The following is a 14825-nucleotide window of genomic DNA, read 5'->3' on the forward strand; positions in this document are numbered from 1 at the left end:
TATCATGCAGGCCTACTTGGACAGAGAAGTGAGAGACTCCCACAGGCACACCCTGATCCCCAGCCCACCCCCACTCCCAAGGTGTGCATTTCTGTTTCTGTCACATAGTGCTCAACAATGCTACAGAGTTGGTATTATGATTATTCTGATTTTATAGTTGAAGAAATTGAGGCTTGTGGAGGGGACTCAACCCCCGGTTCCAGTTGTGTGTCTGTGTATGTGTATCTGAGTGTGTGTGTGTGTGTGTGTGTGTTGCAAAGTAGGTCAGCCAGCAACACATAGGCCTAATGGTTACATTTCTCTGGTAGCATTTGTCACTGGGGCTTCTAAATTTGGCAATCAGGATCTTTTTAGGGTTAGAAAGTTAACACATATTGCCCAGGAGGGAGGCAACGTAATGTGATATGAGTGCCTCAGCTTCCTCATCTACAAAATGGGCTGAGGATAATACCTCATCACAATCACCCAGAACAAGGCCTTGCACATGTTTCCTAGAGACTTTGTGGAAACTTAGTGAATGTTCCCCAACAGATCTGTCACAGAAACTGTAAATACTGCCCCTTGTCCTTTTCATACCTCTTGCAGCAGTGTCATCCAGGAAGGTTGGAAACCACAGGATATACAGGGGCCCTATTCTCAGCATATCCCAAGAAAACTCTCTCAGTGTCTTTTAAAGTTGTCAAGGTCCCAGTTCATAGCAGTTCCTCATAAAATGCTAGTTCCCTTTGCCATCCACTGGACTCACTCCTCATTCTATTCCCCAAAAGTGAGAAGGGCGGGCTGTGTCACAGCATTTCTAGCCAGGGGAGGGCATCTGGCCCCAGCACGTGAATTTAAGCCCTTTCCAAGCTGTAATAACCACCCTCTTCTTTTCACAGGGACTAAACTACATGGTCAAGAATAGTAAGTCATCTTTTTCTGTTCTTCTCATTGCCTTGTTAATCAAGTGACGGCCTGGTGACAACTTCTGGAAGAAGCCCTGCCATGTCACTCCAGGTTCAGGTTGTGAGCTACAGCCATCAGCAGGAGGGATCCTGGAAAATCATGGATACATGCATCTGCACTTTCTATCAAAAGCATTCATTATGCAAAAGTCAGGAAGGGAGAAACAAAACGGTCATGGGATTGTGAAAGTATTCCCTGGGGTGCTGCCCTACTGGATCTATAATGTAATTTGATTTGCCACAGCTTGTCACTGTAAAGTGAGAGACAGCTGTGGTGTAGATTTTGTTTCACTTTAATTCAAAGAGGAGGCACATATTCAAGTGTCTGAGCCAATTAGAGACCTCTGACATATAAAAATAAAACAGCTCTTACTACAACCCCATCCCGCCTGTGCCCTCATGCCCAATCACAGTTTCATCTCAAAATCAAGTTGTGTACTTTGTCTTCTCTCCTAAAATACCCTTTAGACTTGAGAGGTTTGTAGTGACCCCAGTACACATTAGAACAGAGAGAACAGGGCAATGAAGCTGAGGATGCAGCAAAGGGTCACAGTCCCCTGAGCTGTTTGCTATTTAGCTGTCTGTACCCGCTGCTGGGGCATACATCTTCACTCTAAGTCTCTGAGTGCTGCTCTTCCCTGGCTGCCAGGTACCTGCCTGGATGACAGCTGGATCCACCCTCAAAGCCTGACCTCCTCCTCCCCAAAAGAGCTGCAGATTGAGCTCTGCTTTGCCCGCACCCAGCAAGGAGACCTGTTCCTCATGGCTCACATTGAATTGATGCTGCAGACAGACGGCGAGTGGGCCTGCCAGCAGGACCCTTGGGGAGTCTCCCTGCCTCTGAGTGAGTCCACAGACCCACCTGTTGGCTCTCCCAGTCAGGCTTAGTATTGGGCTCCCAGTCCTATGCTCAGACAGGAGGGCTCAAACTTAGTATTGTAAGAATCCATCATTTCAAGCGTTAATGCTTGTCCAGTGTTTTGGATATTAACCTGCAGTGATGCCTTCCTATCACCCCAGTCCTCATGAAAAAATGTCTTCAGCCTAACATTTTTAGCACCCTGGGGAAAAAAAGCAAGTGGTTAATTTTGTGACTGCAATAACAAAAATGAGGTCGAAAATGGCAACATGTTTGCCAGCCTGTTTGTTCTTTTACTTTAGGGGACACTTTTAAAACATCCTGGCAGCCTATTCAGGAATAGAGAGTTAATGTTACAGAATTGGGGCAACTGGGGCAAATGAGCACCAGCCCCATGTTTGTGACCAGTGCCTGGGGGAGTTCCCTCTGGAAGTCCCCAACCTCAGTGTTCCTGCTGACTGCCACAGCCTGGTGAGGATGATGGCACGGCTGTGTTTGACACCCATGCCAGGCTGTCATAGCCCTCACCACAAATTTACAAAGCCTTTTCTTCTAGATGTGTGTAAAGTGTCATTTTTCCTTGCCCAACTGGTAAATAACTGTCTGCAATTAAGTACGCAGAGAGCAAGCTGAAAGGGACAGGAAGTGGGGAGCTGGGTTAGACAGGCAGATTTTCTTTCAAGAGTGAACAACCATAGCAGGCAGGTGGTGACACACCCAGCACTTGTCATGGCTGAGCTGTATCTGTTTGCCTCCTCTTCTCCTCTGTCCTCCAGTCAGCATCCTGTATCTTGAGGGCACAGAGTTATCTGTCCTACAGCTAAACACCAATGAACGTTTGTGCATCAGGTTCAAGTTTCTGTCCAAACTGAGGCATCACCACAACCGGGTAAGAAGACTCCTGAGTGGATCATGGTCCGCTGATGACACCAGTACAGACTTGTCCCCAAATTCATACCCTGATTTAGAGTGGTGAAGACCCAGAGGTGCTGAGAGAGTCTGACAAATTCCATACAGCAGCTTCAGATGGGCAGAAGTCAACAGAGAAGTGGTGTGGCTGTCGTGAGCAATAGTAAGGGACAGAGTGTATTTTAAAAGCTTTCCTGACATACCCCTGCCTTTTCTTTCCCCTTTACTGAGCTGTTTATTCTGAAAGAAAGGTGAATTGGAAGACAACTTCCACAGCCCTGCCTCCTGGCATCTTTGTGTAACTTTGTATGACATCTTTTCTGTGTAACTTGGATTAAGCTGGGGTTTACCCTCAGGAAAAAACTTCCCAGACCAAATAGCTGCCCCAGGTGGGCAAATGAGCACTCTGCAGCTCAGTCTCATGTGGCTGCACATGGCTACATGGTGAAATGTTGATTATTTTGTGAGTTTGTTTAAAACAGTGGGTCCCAAAGTGTGCTGCCTAGATCAGCAGCCTCAACCTCACCTGGAAACTTGTTAGAACTGTGTGTTCTGGCTGGGCATGGTGGCTCAAACCTGTAATCCCAGCACTTAGGGATGCGGAGTTGGGCAGATCATGAGGTCAAGCGATGGAGACAATTCTGGCCAACATGGTGAAACCCTGCCTCTCCTAAAAATACTAAAATTAGCTGAGTATGCTGGCGTGTGCCTGTAGTCTCAGCTACTCAGGAGGCTGAGACAGGAGAATTGCTTGAATCCAGATAGGAGAGGTTGCAGTGAGCCAAGATTGCACCACTAAACTTCAGCCTGGTGACAGAGTGAGACTCCGTATCAAACAAAAGAAGAAAAAATATGTGTGTTCGGTGGCCCCACCCCAGACTTCCCAGGCCAGAAATTCTTAAGGTGCGGTCCAGCAACTGCTGCCTAACTGCCCCTCAAGTATTTATGATACAAGCCTTAGTCTGAAGACTGCTGGTTTAACTCAGCAAACAGCCACTTGAAAACAAGTTAGGTCTCTCATAGACACAAGCAGCAAAGACAGAACCCCTCTCTGATGTTAGATTAAGACCCCCAAACTTGGCTGCTGTGTGATGATGAGAACCAGGTTTCTCCATCCACTCAGAAGTGAAGGATCCCTGGCCTTTACTCCAGGGTAACTAGAATGGGGGTTGGAGTTGATACCTGTAATCTCTACCACCCAGAAAATAACTCAGCACAAATTCAAATATCTCTGCAACTAAGGTGTCTGCTTGCCCAGGGCAAGTGAGTTTGTCCTCCACACTTTTTTACCCCAGAACATTCTCAAGAGATCCCTGGCTTTCCCATTTAATGAGGAAGAATCATTTGACAGTCTTTACCTGCCTGTGTGCAAGATCTCCACAGCCTCAAGTCCTCTGGCTCAGCCATCTCACACCCATGGTTCTAGAATTTGAGAAGCCTGGTGGGGGGGGGGCAGGACTGCTTTCCCTTATTCATTGTCTGCTCAGGAGGCCAGATCCAGGTTGCTACTGTGTTTCTTAACAGGAAGAGAATACCAGAGGAAACAGGACAAGGATACTGATTTCCCTGACTGGGTTTTGCTGTGGTAGTTGCTTTATTCTTATTTTTGGTTGAATGTTTAAGAGTGGGTGGGAATGAGGCTCTTTGCACATAGATGGGTGAGAGAGGTACATGTAACCCGTCCACCTTCCCTTCCTGCCTTCTCTTCAGTGGCATTTTACCTGCAGCCACTTCGTGATTGACCCCAACCAGGAGTATGAGGTGACCATTCACCACCTGCCCAAGCCCATCTCTGACAGGACCCAAACCACCAGTCCAAGAATTTCCTCATTCCTGGTAAGAGCATCCTCCCAAGGCATTCCCTCACCACTGAACTCTATGAGAAAGAAGAAGCAGGTGGCACAGATGCCAGCCCCCTAACTCAGAAAGGTAGTGGCTGGCATTGCCAGCGCCTGGGACCCACAGAATAGAGGCCAGAACTGGGAGATCTTTGGCATGTGCTTCAGCCTCCACTCCCTGAGGCAGAGCCATTCTCTGCTGGCACAGCAGTGGACATTGGCCCAAGAGCCCACAAGTTTCATGAGAACTGGAGTCTCTCCCTCTACCTAGAGAAGCACCCGTCCTGCCCAGAAAATAGATAACAGCAAAGCCGCAGACCCCTTGTGGAGAAGTTGCAGCCTCTGCCTGAAGCCTGGTGCAGCCCCCATGGCTTGCTCTCCTCCTCCCACCTTGCATTTTCCCTGCATCATGCAACACTCGCCCAAGGCATGGTGCTCTCCTTCCCACACCATCCACCCTGCCTACGGTTACTGCTAGGCTTTTCTTCTCAGGCATCCTGTGATATATACAGGCACCTTCTACTTCCTCGTCCTCCCCAGAGGCTCAGCTCTTACCTGCATTTCTCTTTTTTATTTTAATAGAGGCAGTCTCACTTTGTCACCCAGGCTATAGTGCAGTGTTGCTATCCTACCTCACTGCAGCCTGGAACTCCTAGGCTCAGGCGATTCTTTTGCCTCAGCCTCCCTATAATTCTCAGTGTTCATAGCCAGATGTGTCAGAAAGTCTGCTTGATAACAAAGTCTGGGTCTTCTTCCCACTTGTAGCAGCTCCAGAGCCTCACAAACTGCTTTGCATATAGCAGGTGGTCCGGAAATGCTTATTAAGGATGGTGTTGACCTTCTTCATCCTGGGGACACCCTGCACACATGCGTGTGCACACACTCTCAGCTTACCCTGCTCTGTGTCCCCGTGTGTGGCTCATCACTCCCTGGCAAGGCACTGCATGCTGTGTGTTTGCTTTCATTGGTCTTTCCTATGGGCTTGAAGTCTCCAGGGAGCAGGGCTTTGTCCTGTTTACCACTTACTTACAGTGCTGAGAACAGGGCCTGGTGCATGGCTGGGGCCCATCAGTATTTGTTGAAGGAGTCATTCTTCTCAGTTCTTTCTTCCTTCCTAAAGCGACTGGCTGAGTCCCTGTCCCTCCATGCTGATTCATGCCTGTCGTGTGTCTTCTCAGCCTGGGCAAATATGGGCAGCCAGGGACAATAAGCTGTGCTGGACAGAGAGGAAACCAAAGGGGACCAGGTTTGCTTGGTCACCCACAGCAAGCTCAGGAGGAATGCACTTGAATTGGGAGGGCTCCCTGAAAGATGATGATCAGGCAAGCAGGCTAGTGCCCATGCCATGGTGGGTCCAGCCCCAGAGCTCACACTGAAGGGGCCATCCGTGGATAGGCTCCCAGGGGAGAAAAGATAGCTGTTCTGGTGTCAGGAGTCTGGAAGAACAGATTTCTGAAAGCAGAGGCTTCATGAGTTCCCTTTTCTCTGCGTCAGCAGGCTGCAAGGACACCAGGATGAAAGGAACTGCACCGTGCATGAGGGCAGGTAACGGGCTGCCCAGGAGAGCTGCACACACACGCACACACTCCCACTCCCATGCCCTTTCTCACTCCCAGCCTGCGTGTGTAACCTTGGCAGGCAGTCTGTGGGACCCTGACATCATTGTGGAGACCCTGGAGGCCCACCAGCTGCACGTGAGCTTCAACCTGTGGAACAAATCTACCTGTTACCAGATTCTGCTGCCCAGCTTTTTACATACAGAGAACCATAGCTGTTTTGAGCACATGTACCAAATGCCTGCAGTAACTGCTATTTTTGACCCTTCTAAGCTCAGAACCACCCTCCTAGCCCCAAGTCTCTTCTCTGCTAGTCTGACAGAATTGTGTTGCCAGAGCTTGGAGCTCATGCTGTGCTTACTCCGTAGTGGTCATGGTGCCCTTTTTCTTCCCTGGTGATCTGATGGTTGATAGAAAGGCAGTTGACTCCATCCTGCCCATGATTCAATCATTTTCCTTCTTCTCTCCTCCACAGGCTCCCTTGTTCTCTTTTTGTTTTGCTGTGTTTATTTCAAAAAGGATTTGATGATTTAAAAAAAAATGTGGAAATAGAGATAAAGGGAAACTAAAGGAAATAAGTGCCTCACACCTGTAATCCCGATACTTTGGGAGACCACAGCAGGCTTGAAGTTGGAGTTGGAGCTGCAGTGAGCAGTGATGGAACCACTAAACCCAACTAGGGGGACAGAGTAAGGTGCTGCCTCCTAGAAACAAAAAGGCTGGGCACAGTGGTGCATGCCTGTAATCCCAGCACTTTGGGAGGCCAAGGTGTGTGGATCACAACGTCAGGAGTTCAAGACCAGCCTGGCCAAGTTGGTGAAACCCCATCTCTACTAAAAATACAAAAACTTAGCTGGGTGTGGTGATACATGCCTGTAATCCCAGCTATTCAGGAGGCTGAAGCAGGAGAGTTCCTAGAACCTGGGAGGCAGAAATTTCAGTGAGCTCGGATCATTCTTTTGTACTCCAGCCCAGGTAACAGAGTCAAAAAAAAGTAAATTAATGAAATAAAATAGGCTGGGCATGGTGGTTCATGCCTATAATCCCAGAACTTTGGGAGGCCAAGGCAGGTAGATCACTTGAGGCCAGGAGCTCAACATCAGCCTCGCTAATATGCTGAAACCCCATCTGTACTAAAAGTACAAAAGTAAACCAGGTGTGCTGGCACACACCTGTAATCCCAGCTACCTAGGAGGCTGAGCAGGAAAAGTGTGCTGTGTGGGTCTGTACAACTGTTGTAAGTGAACACAGATTTGTAGCCCCAATTTCCAGCAGTGAAAGCAAAGAGGGCCTTACCAGTTAATAAATGTACTTACAAATTTACAACAAACCAGCTTCCATGCAAAAATTGAGTTTTTTCTGGAACAGAAACCTGAAAAGCATTTGTCCGCTGGCGTTCCTAAGAGGTGCCCTGGAAAGCTCCTCCTTGGCAGAGCCAGAGCAGGTTCTCACCCAAGTAGTCTTACTCATCCTTGCCTCCCTCCTCAGCACAGACCACCGGAATTCCACCAGCGATCCAACATCACGTTCACTCTATGCAGACTTAGAGGGTGCTGTTGCCATCGAGTGCAGGTGAGTGAGTGTGGTGTGGACAGATGCAGAGAGCAAAATGGGTGAACAGTGTGGTGTGGAGGAGTGAGGAGTGTGCACAGGTGGAGAGTGGTGTGGATGGGAGTGAGGAGTGTACACAGGTGGAGAGTGTGGTGTGGATGGGAGTGAAGAGTATGCACAGGTGGAGAGTGTTGTGGATGGGAATGAGGAGTGTGCACAGGTGAAGAGTGGTGTGGATGGGAATGAGGAGTGTGCACAGGTGTGGAGTGGTGTGAATGGGAGTGTGGAGTGTGCACAGGTGGACAGTGTGGTATGGATGGAGAGGGGAGTGTGTACAGGCAGAGACGGTGGTGTGGGGGAGTGAGGAGTGTGCACGCATGGAGAGTGTGGTGTGGATGGGAGTGAGGAGTGTGCACAGGTGGTGAGTGTGGTGTGGATGGGAGTGAGGAGTGTGCAAAGATGGAGAGTGGGAGGATGGGAGAGAGAAGTGTTCAGAGGTGGAGAGTGTGGTATGGACAGAGAGAGGAGTTTGCACAGATAGAGTGGTGTAGGGGAGTGAGGAGTGTGCACAGGTGAAGAGTATAATGTGGATGGGAGTGAGGAGTGTTCACAGGTGGAGAGTGAGGTGTGGACGAAGAGGGGAGCATGCACAGTCTGTTTTTTATGCTGGTGTACAGGGAGGGCTTGTGCTCTCTCTGGCACCTTCCAATGCTGGCAGTGAGAATTCCTTGCCTGTTGAGACACTGCCCCTGTCTTTCTCTTTTCTGATTCTCCCAGCATCATCTTGGCAGGGGTCCTCTGACTGTTCGCCCCTTGCTGGAGGGAGACAATGGCCCTTAACATGCCCTCTCTGCCTGCAGATCCAGCCCTTCTTCAGCAGCTGCCTTAATGACTGCTTCAGACACTTTGTGACTGTTTCCTGCCCAGAAACACCAGACACTCCAGGTAGGAGACATGCAGGTGTCCAGGGCCATGCTGGGAGTGCAGGTGGCTGAGGGCCACCAGCCTGGGCTGAGGCCTGATCTGAGTCTGGGAGGTGGTTTGGGAGGAGAGTTTAGTTTAACTTGTAGGTCTTTAGGTCTGAAGTGTGGAGTGGGGTTTAGAGTATCACTCCCAGGAGTTGGAGTCCTGGCTGCCTTTCATTAGCAATGCATCCTCAGGCAAAATTCTTAACCTTTCTTACCCTCCACTTACTTGACTGGAAAATGGGGTGGTTTTTAGCCTATAGGCTAGTGCTTTGCCATGCACTGAGCACACGGCTCCAACATGCTGTCCATGTTTGATCCTCCCTCATTGTGAGTGAGTCATCTACTGTGAAGTAGAGGATTTCCCCACCCTAAACCCCAGGTTCATGGATGAGGAAACTGAGGCACAGTGATATTGAATAACTTGTCTAAGATCACACCCCAGGGACACTGTTCAGAAGTCGCATGCCCTAACACATGGGAGGCTGCTGCCAGAGGCTCCCAAGAAGGCTGAGACATGGGGCCAGGCTGGAAGGAGACCCAGACTCCCAAGGAGGAAACAAGGCATCTCTCCTTAGACCAGCAGCTCAAGTCCTTGTCTCTTGTAGGTGGCTTTATTAAGTTGAGGCTGCATCTAAAGTACCTGGTGCAGGGTCAAGGTCATGAAGGCCATTAAGGGATGTCAGTGGGGGTTTTGTGATGACTGGGAAGAGTTAAGAATACTCTTTCCCCCTTTTTATTGTAGAACCAATTGAGGGGTAAGCTTTGATCTCTGTAGGGCAGCAGCCCTCAGGGACTATTCCCCAGGGACCACGTGAGAGTGAGAAGTTCGTGCCTAACCCAGGCAGACTAGCCTGAAGGAGGCCATCTGGGGTGGTGGGGATGTGTGCATAAGTGAGACCGTGGTTTGTCAGCCAGAAGGTAGGGGTTTGAGACCATGGTTTGTCAGCCTGGGGTTGGGTTGAGAACATGGTTTGTCAGCCTGGAGTTGGGTTGAGAACATGGTTTGTCAGCCTGGGGGTGGGTTGAGACCATGGTTTGTCAGCCCAGAGCAGGGGGTGAGACCACAGTTTGTCAGCCCCTGGGAGGGGGGCATGGTGAGACCACGGTTTGTCAGCCCGGGGGTGAGTGAGACCATGGTTTGTCAGCCCAGGGGGGGGTTGGCCATGAGGGTGCAGGGTGGTAGACCATGGTATGTTAGTAGCCAGAGAGGACAGAGCCTGAGGCTAAGGATAGGGGCTGGGGCCCTCAGGGCTGGCAGGGCAGGCCTGGGCAGCACTCACACTGTTCTGCGCACCACAGACTACATGCCCCTGTGTGTGTACTGATTCATCATGGGCATCTCCATCCTGCTGGTGGGCTCTGTCATCCTGCTCATCATCTGTATGACCTGGAGGCTACCCAGTAAGGGCTGGGGCTCTGGCCGTCCCTAGCACTGCCACTCACTAGCAGGACAAATTGCTTTATTCTCTGAGCCTCAGGTTCTCACTTGTAAAATGGAAATCACAGTGATACCCATGTCAGTGTGCTGCTGAGTGAGATAAGGCATATGAATTCTTAGCGCAGAACCTAGAACCTGGCATGTGCTGTTCGCACAGTGTCAGTTAGCTACCATTATATTTGTTGTTATTAAATGAAATATTAAAATCAACAGGTTGGAAGGAGCCAGGTTGAAGTTTTTTTGTGTCAGGAATTACCAGCCAGGCAGGTGGAGCAGCCTGAACAACCCCGTCTTACAGCCCCCAGATGTGTACATCTGAGGTCAGAGAGAATAGCAAGGGCCAGTGTCAGGTGATAGAGAAGGTCCCAGCTGCCCTGAGCCATCAGGGTAGACCCCAGCCCCACCTCGTTAGCCTTGTAGTCACAGGTCAGTTACTTAACATACCATGGAGTCACTTTTCTGTAAAATGTGCTGATAATGCTTCCCTCTCAAAGCTGTGATGAAGGTTAAATGAGTAGCTGAGGAAGGTGCTTGCTGGGGGAGATTAGTACATACGAGTCTCTTCTCCTACCTGCAGCCCTCTGCTGGCATGAGAGGGCCTTTGGGGGGTTCTGATAATGACTGGTGCTCTATAGGCTGTGGAGCTCTCTAATGGTGTGCAGGGTGCTTTTCATTTCGTTTCTGCTGTTGCTTCTGTTTCCCAAAGTGCACCACATCCCAGGGTGAAGGCAAGGAGGAGCCTCACTGGTTATTTGGCTGTCTGATGGGTCTAGGGAAGAGCTGAAAGGGCGAGGATTGAGATTAAAATTCTAAGTCACTTGTTCAGTAGTCTGTGGGTCTTGATTAACCCAGCAGTCACCAAGGAGTTAACTCCCACAGAGCAGTTTTTTTCATCACATCTCTGAGGGGAACGATTGCTTAAGTATGTGGGTTCCCCTTCCTCACCCCAAAAATACCAGGAGGAAATGTCACAAGTGGCCCAGTGGGGAGGCTTCTGGAAAGAAGTGTGGTAAGATGCATGCCTTCTGCAAGGGCTTCTGGGGAAGAGCTTTCCCTCAGGTGGACTTAGTTTAGGGTGGCCAAATTTCAGGGACATGAGGCAGAACAAGACCATAGTGAGGAGCCAGGGTGGCCCCTCCAGCACTGTTCTAGGGATCCCAGCTGTGTCAGTGCTACAAAATAACAACTGTGACCCCAGCTGACCACGTGCAACATGCCAGGACGTTACATACACACACTCATTTAATAGTCATTACACAAGAGTAAACACAGACTCACTGCACAGAGGAAGAAGCTGCATTTCAGAGGCACCAGTGACTGCTCTGGCCATGTGCTTGTAGCGGCCGACCCAGGATTCATGGCTGTGCGGACACCTAGCATGGCCTCCCGGCTCAGGTCTGCCCCCTACACTTGACCCTTTGTCAGGGTGAGGCACATGCCCTGTGAGCTGGTTTCTGTTTCTCTTCCAAAGAGCCACTCCAGTATCTTTCTTTTCCTTTCCAGAGCCTGCAAGCAAAAAAAAAAAAAAAAAAAACCAGTAATGACACCAAACACACCGGTCAGTATTTCCTGGTTTGTGTGTTTGCTTATGTTTAAAGCAGTGGAGGGGTCTCCTGGGATAAGTGAATGGGTTGCCTCCTGTCTTCTAACTTTCAAGCCCCTTCAGGAGACTCTACCTTAGGCCCCCCACTTCCAGGACCCCACTCAGAAGGGCCCCTAATAACAAGGCCTGGGTGCCATTTATTGAATCAGACAAGGAAAGGCAAGTGCACCGTATTTTGTGAAAAGAGGTCCTCCCTGGAGGAAGCAGACCAACAGGGCTGGCTGCTTTTTTTCTTTTATTAATTAAAGCGCAGGCTAAAGACCAAATAGGAATGTGAGAGATTCTTTTCCCCACAAGGCAGCAGACTGATTTTCATCAGGCAGCCAAAGGTAGAATACTAAATCTGGATTTTTCCAGCAGGCCTCAGTCACTTTCTCAAGCTAGGGAGAGAGCCAGGCTGTGTCCTGGTCCTGGCCCCTCTGGGGCTGGCAGGCACAGAGCTACCCTGGGCCCTGAGGTAGGGTCAGCACGTGTGGTCTTGTTTCCTTATATGGCCTGCCTAATGCTGACCTGACGCCCCCACCACTGAAGCCCAGGAAGGTCTGGATCATCTATTCAGCTGACCACCCCCTCTACATGGTCATGGTCCTAAAATTTGCCCAGTTCCTGCTCACTGACTGTGACACGGAATTGGCCCCGGACCTGCTGGAAAAGCAGGCCATCTTGGAGGTGGGAGTCATGGCCTGGGTGGGCCGCCAGAAGCAGGAGATGGTGGAGAGCAACTCCAAGATAATCATCCTGTGATTCTTTGGCACGTGTGCCAAGTGGCAGGTGCTCCTGGGCCGGGGGACGCCTATGCAGCTGTGCTGTGACCATGGGAAGCCCATGGTGGACCTGTTCACGACAGCCATGAACATGATCCTCCCGGATTTCAAGAGGCCAGACTGCTTCAGCACCTATGTGGTCTGCTACTTCTGCGAGGCCATCAGTGAGGGTGATGTCCTGACCTGTTCAGTGCAGCACCATGGTACACACTCATGGACAGGTTCGAGGAGGTGTACTTCCACATCCAGGATCTGGAGATGTTCCAGCTGGGCCGCATGCACTGTGTTGGGGAGCTGTTGGGGGACAACTACTTGTGCAGCCCAGGCAGCAGGCAACTCCGTGCTGCCCTGGACAGGTTCTGGGACTGGCAGGCCAACTGCCCCAACTGGTTCAAGCATGAGAACCTCTTCCCGGCGGATGACCAGGATGCCCCATCCCTGGATGAAGACCTGTTTGAGAAGCCACTGCTGCCTTCAGGAACCGGCATCATGAAGCAGGTGCCCCTGGTCCATGAACCTGGGTCCCAGGCCTGCCTGGCAGTAGACCTCCTGGTTGGGGGGGAAGGAGGAGCAGCAGTGGCGAAGCTGGAGCCTCACCTGCAGTTCTGTGGTGTTCCCTGCAGAGGAGGGCACCCCAGCAGCCACAGTGGAGCCCGGGCCCCTGGCTGACAGTGCTGCTGGCTGGCTGGCGCTGGCTGGGGAGGATGAGGCCTGCTGCTGGGTGGCCTGGGTGCTGGATGAAATAGTATCCTCTTCCTCCCTGTGGACCCTGAGGACTCATCCCTTGGCAGCAACCCCATGGCATCTGCCAACCTCCTTCCAGAGGATTTGAGGGAGCAGCTGGAAGGCTTGATGCTCATGCTCTTCCAGCAGAGTCTGAGCTGCCAGGCCCAGCGTGGCTTCGGAAGACCCACTATGGCCCTCAAAGACCCACACACACCCTGCGAGTAGGAGCAGTGGCAGTCGGTACAGTCTGACCAGGGCTACATTTCCAGGAGCTCCCCACAGACCCCCGACAGATGTCTGCCTTGCCACTCTCCCCTGAGAGACAGAGAGGTGCACAGGTGCCCCCTGGCCCAGGAGGGAGGTTTTGTGCTAAGGCACAGAGCTGCCTGCCGCCTGGGCTGCACAGGGAGTCGTCCCCTGACAGCTCCCCAAAGTGGTGCATGCGGCCTAGCTGGAACATCTCCAGGTCCTGGATGTGGAAGTACACCTCTTTGATCCTGTCCATGAGCACGTACCACAGTGCCGCACTGAACAGGATGGGACGTCGCCCTCACCACTGACCTCGCGAAAGTAGCAGACCACGTAGATGCCAAAGCAGGCTGGCCTCTTGAAGTCCGGGAGAATCGTGTTCATGGCTGCAGTGAACAGTTCCCCCGTGGGCTTCCCATGATCACAGCGCAGCTGCACAGGCACCTCCCAGCCCAGGAGCACCTGCCAGTTGGTGTGCGAGCGGTGGAAGCACAGAATGATCATCTTGGAGTTGTTCTCCACCATCTTTTGCTTCTGGCGGCCCATTCTGAGATGGCCTGCTCCTCCAGCAGGTACAGGGCCACTTCCATGCCACAGTCAGTAAGCAGGAACTGGGCGAATTTTAGGACCACATCCACCTAGAGCCTGAGGAGCCTCCAATGGCAGCTGCTCTTCTGCCAGCTGCAGGAGAACTTGGGCTGGGACATGGTGGGGTCAGAGTCAGAGAGGCTCTGTGCCTGAGGGTGGCTCCCCAGGAACCGCCCAGATTGCAGCCTTAAAGGAGTGTGTGTGCTTGTGGGTACACATGTGTTCATCTGTGGGTACATGTCTGCATTTGTATTTGTGTGTGAAGTGTAGGCTTTAAAATGTAGGTGTCTGGATTTTCATCCCAGGCATCCCCCTGAACTTTTTTTATGCAGCCGTCTGGTTATTTTCCATTCCCAGGGGAATCCACACAGCCTATTCCAATGAGCTAATGGCAGAGTATCCTTGAGGCACCATCATTCATTAATTTATTCATTCATCAAGCATTTATTGTGCACCTAATATGTTCCAGGCATTTGAGATAACATGTGACATGGCCCAAGCCACCAAGAAGCTTAACCTCTAGTGCTAAGGACACATTAACAAACAGAACGGGCCAGCACAGTGACTCAAGCCAGTAATCCCAGCACTTCGGGAGGCCAAGGTAGGCTGATCACTTGAGGTCAGGAATTCAAGACCAGCCTGGCCAAAATGGTGAAACCCCATCTCTGCTAAAAATACAAAAATTAATTGGGCTTGGTTACACATGCCTGTAGTCCCAGCTACTTAGGAGTCTGAGGAAGGAGAATTGCTTGAACCTGGGAGGTGGAGGTTGCAGTGAGCCAAGATTGTGTGCCACTGCACTCTAGCCTGGGTGACAGAGGGGTACTCCATA

At 50.9% G+C, this 14825-nt stretch overlaps 1 pseudogene; it reads left to right on the forward strand.

The window, feature by feature from the left end:
- The first annotated feature begins 1601 nt into the window (after positions 1-1601).
- On the forward strand, positions 1602-13607 carry LOC128930951 (interleukin-17 receptor A-like; annotated as a pseudogene).
- The last annotated feature ends 1218 nt before the right edge of the window (positions 13608-14825 follow it).

This window comes from Callithrix jacchus, chromosome 18, assembly GCF_049354715.1.
Source record: "Callithrix jacchus isolate 240 chromosome 18, calJac240_pri, whole genome shotgun sequence".
Taxonomy (NCBI): domain Eukaryota; kingdom Metazoa; phylum Chordata; class Mammalia; order Primates; family Cebidae; genus Callithrix; species Callithrix jacchus.